We start from the raw sequence: 5,050 nt of genomic DNA, 5'->3' as shown, positions 1-5,050 counted from the left end.
GCATAAGTTAGGCGGAGAAAATGTTTGTCTAGGCGAAAGCTAGCATCAACGGCAGCTTGGGTGGCCTGTTGGGCTGCCACGCGGGCTTGGGTCAGGTCTTGTGATAGCACCTCAAAAGTGGCTAGGGGTTGTTCCAGTTGGGGTTCCTCATGGGCAAGCCTGGCCGTCACAATAGTTAATTTGGCCTGAAGATCCTGAATCCAGGACCAGAGATGGTTTCTCGCAAGCGTCAGATCCCTGATGAGATTAGACTGTTCACCCAAAGAGTCGCGTGCATTGTCCATTTGATGAGTAAGGGCTTGATAGTGTGCTTGGGTCTGCCTAGCCTGCGCGATCCCGGCCGCCTTCTCATTGGGCCATTGGGGGAGATCCTGCAGCAGCTGGTCAATATCAATAAACTGAGCTTCAGTGATGGCTTATTCGCGGAGAAGTAACCTCAAGTACTCCAACTCTCGTGGGCGCGCCGGGGTTCAGAATGTCAGGGCCCAGGAGGTGACGAAGGCCTTCTCTAGCATCATCTATAACCCCAGGTGGGACCACATCAAGCACGCGCAGCCTCTCTAGTCTTGAAGGAGGCACAGGTGGTAGGTTATGATCCACAATGACAGGAGTCTCAAGAGGCTCCGCGACAGGAACTGCCTCCGGCACTAGTTCATGAGGTACTTCTCCCCCTGCTTCAAGCACTTGGGGGGTAGGTTCCTGGTCAGCCACGTTTCTACCATCCAGTTCAGCAGGGTTCTCGATAGCCATTTCCTCAGCAGCGACAACCACTTCCTCACTAGAAGCGACTTTCTGATCCTAGAAAGAGGTGTTAGAATGTAAAAAAGAGTAAGGCGGGGGTCAGAGTGGAAATGTTTACAAGGAAACATACCTCTCCAACAAGTGACTCGCGGGGAGCATCGGTTGCCACTTGTTCTTGGGCAATCTCGACAGGATTGGCCGAATTAGGCGATACCTGTTTTAGGATGAGGGTTGCAGGTGGCTGCTCGCGAGATGTATCTGTTGGTGGTGCTCTTTCTTCAGCTTCAGGGGAGCTGTCATCCAGAATCTACACTGGCACCAGGTATAACTGCGAATCACTAGCGGTATTGATTGGAGGTGGAAGATTTGTTGAATCAGGCCGTGCTTGGGTTTGAGAAGAGGGTGCTCATTCGCCAGCAGTAGATGATCCTTCACCAGTTGGCCTTAAGGACCTGCGACGGACCTACAAGTGAGGAGCATTATAGGCTCAGACATAATGATGGAACGAAAATTTCAGTGCCCGTGTTAAGTATGAAGTACCAGAAGTGAGTGGTTCATCTTCTGCCCACGGGTCAGTCCGGGGGGTCAGTGCGACTGCGTTTGCCGGCCAAAGATGCGGTAATCTGTCAGGATCGAAAGAGAATCAAGTTAGACTTTGAAGGAAAATGTCGAAATATTGGATTCTAAGAAAGATTCCTTACAGTTTGTGGGTTGTCATCATCGGAAGAAGAGTCTTCAACTTCGGGCTCCGTTGCTATAGCTTTTTGTTTAGCAGCCTAACCAGTGGTCGGAGAAGCATCCACTGCGCGACTGCCAGAAGGCGGAATACTTCCATGCTGCATTAAAAGCGAAAGAAGAAAATGAAAACATTTTAGGGCAGTTACCTCTTGTGAGGGCTTGCGGATAACAATGCCGGCTTGAGCAGGACGCGAGCCTCGCGCAGGTCGAGGAGCTGGCTCAGGTAGTAGAGATCGCGCCTCATCTTCAGGGAAGCGAGCATGCAATTCAGTATCAACATCATAGGGATACCTCAAATCTTGAAAGATGGTCGCGAAGAGTTCATCATCCTTTTGTCTCCAGCAGTTGACAGAGACTTCTTTCCACCATTGAACATAATCTTCAGCGGTCCCATCGACGGGAGAGATTTTGTTGGCCCAGTGAGGGAGATCGACCAATGCAAGCATGCTTTGGGCTGGCGAAGGCCCAGTTGGGGGACCAATTCTGCGCCAGGAGGTGTTGTAGTTACAGGCATCAAAGAGGGGGAATGGTACTAACTGGATCAGCTCGAGTTGGCGAGCAAAGTGGTTGGGCATGTAAAGCTCATAATTGAGTTGTTTCGCGGCGAGCCTGATGTCTGAGCAGGAGATCGCGCGGCGAAAAGCCAAGCGCGCGTGATCGCTATAGTTAGGATCCCCAGGAAGGAACCCATGTTCAAGTAGAGGCGGGAATCTCTTATTGATCACTAAATCGAAGTAGGGCATTTCATGCAGGAGGTACAAATATGAGAAACACTCGGAATAGGGTGGGGATGTGTACCTTGCCTCGCGGCAGAGCCATTGACCAAGAAGAGTGTCAGCCGGTGGTAGTGGTGGACTGTCGTCGCGGCGAAAAAATGGAAAGTAAATTTGAATCCAGAAATCAAGGATCCAAAAGGGGCCTGAGATGCTAGTTTCAAAAGGATGCATGGTGGCTTGGTATAGAGTACGGTAGAGGGTGCCCAACACCGGTTGTCCGAGCACTACGTGGTGGCGAGAGAAGTCTAAGGACCAGTGGGCTTGTTGGCAGAGGTGTAGAAGATGAACTTGCTGAGCCAGTACTCCAGGAAAACAATTCCTCGGGTCATCCACCGAGGGTAGGAACCGCTATGGGAGCTGCGGCCGGCTTGAGCCATTGTCAAAGTGAATGTGACAGAGTCAAATTGGCCATGTACATAGGGCTCGCCATCGATGGGTAACCCAGTAATAGTGAGGATGTCTAGCAGAGTGATGCTCATTTGGCCGAATCGAAAATCAAAAGTGTTGGTGGCGGTGTTCCAGAAACAAAGAAAGGCAGCCAGCGGTGAACGATTGCCACCGTACAGAAGGCAAAAGCAAAGAACGATAGTCTGAGTAATACCTGCCGCGTTCCAGCAAGCCAGATCTCGCACTCGGGCTTCGCGATACCATGAGAGCTCCACCGCGTTGATGGTGGTGGTCCAATGCCCTATTTTGGCTCTGTGCGGATGCGCACCCCAGCTAGTGAAATCTCTAGGTGTTCTTCTGAGGACTGGAATAGGTCGTTGGATAGGTGGGCCGTAGAGGGCGAGAGCGTCATCCGGGATGGAATCTCGCGGTGAAGGACCCAATCCGGCATGTTGGTTGGGGATTCTGAGGAGCAGGGGTCTCTGGACATTGGTATGGATGAAACAGCGAGCAACTACGCTGGTTCCCCAAGTATGGGTGGTTTTCTCTTTAAGTTCCTCTTCCTGATCGATGATCATCTTCTTTGGAGGAGCCATTTCTGGGTTTCTGTAAAGATGTGTATGGAATAAGAAGTTTTCTGGGTTTAGGAGACTGGAAAGGTTTCTGATGTGACAGGTCTGAAGTGGCTGCGGGATTTAAATAAGAGATTTTGTGAGGGAAACGATACAACGAAAAGATGTTTTGCAAAGACAATGGACGTGACGTTCATTAATGGCCTCGTTTCGGTCGTCAGGCATGTCGTTTAAGTCCCCTTCAATCAGTTACATTTTTGCAGGCCTGATTTCTGGGCCTGGGGGGCAATGTTTGAGCCCAAAAGTATTTTTGGCAAGATCCCTTAGGGGATTTAGCACAGTGGGCCGATACCTGCAGCCCAAAAATAAGCCTACTTGGGTTTGGGTTACAGCTTCAACCATTCCGTGATCCATAAACAAAACGAGTCCATATTGGAGTCAAGTAGCGGTGATCCAATCCAATCAATAATCCTTCTATGTCAAGGAACAGTCGAAACCCTAGGTATAAATAGCTGGTTTCAAGGACGAAAAAAAAAAAAAAAAACTCTTCAATCAACTACACAGATTATCAAAGCCTCTCCGGAGCAAACCTACCCGCAACCTAGTTACAACCCAGTGAAGGTAAAGATACGTTTTAGCAAACCCGTGCTTTTTCCGAACTTCCCAGTGATTGCTCTGCTCAATCTGCAACGTTGTGTATCGATTCGGTGACGAGAAGAGATCACAACCAAAGCCCTTACCCGTAAGGCAACAAGTCCTTTTCCAGAGGGCAGAGAAAAGAACCTTGTGACGAGGTTGGTGCTCTCCTCATCCACATCGTTTGAACAAGAAGTCAGGTCAAGGGATTCTCCGACAACTGCACCCCACGGTGCTGGCACGCCTGCGCACACGTTCAAAAGAGACAGTTTGCACCCATACTGGTTTTGGAGCCAAACAATAGCAACAACACAAGGGGAAACTACAATGAAAAATTGAAAATCCACATAATTGACAACTAAAAACAGTCAAGCAAAGTAATTCTTAATTTTTTGAGCAGTCAACTAAAATTTTCTTGACTGCGTAAAAGCATCAAGAAAGAATTTTCTTGATGCTTCATAGCCACATCACATGATTACTTAATGGGAAATGAAATCCACAATCCTTAATTTGTGATCCATACTCTCTCTTTCCTTCTTTGGTCAAAATTCTCATAAAAAGATAACATTTAAGTTACCAAAAAAGGAAACATGGAGTGTGGATTATAAAATGAGGAGTGTGGATTTCATATACCACAAACGACAAGCTTTAGCCATTAATAAACAATTATTGTTAAAGGAAAAACATATTGTGTGCCTTCGTCAAAGCAACTGACGGAGAGGAAATCAAGGAATCAGTGATTACCATCAATCAGCACAATTACGGATCAATCAGCATTTAGTATCATTAATGTAATCGATATTTCCATTGTAATTCTATCCCTATATAAAGGGACTATGAAATGAAATGAGTAGACCAATTCCAATTGTCATTTTACTTTAACACATTATCAGCACGCTCGGAGGAAATAGCCAAGAAAAAAAATTCTAATTTTCTAGTTTCTTTCTATAGAAAAAAAAACCTGAGTTTCAAAAGAAAAAGTTTTTTTTTTTCTCTCTCTGTCGGCAAACCCCACCGGCCTTCTGGTTGCATGTCCTCACCCCGTGCCCACACACAACAGCTCATTGCCGGTAAACCCTATCAGCCTGAGCTACTGCCCGCACAGCCACGCAGATCCTAGCAGCCCCGTGCTGCCCCGCCTGCTCATCCTCCCTCTGTGCGCACAGCCCACTGCCCAAACGCAGATCCTAGCAGCCCCGT

Source organism: Rosa chinensis, chromosome 6, assembly GCF_002994745.2.
Source record: "Rosa chinensis cultivar Old Blush chromosome 6, RchiOBHm-V2, whole genome shotgun sequence".
Classification (NCBI taxonomy): Eukaryota; Viridiplantae; Streptophyta; class Magnoliopsida; order Rosales; family Rosaceae; genus Rosa; species Rosa chinensis.
The sequence above is the reverse complement of the archived record's forward strand: the minus strand, read 5'-3'. Positions refer to the sequence as shown.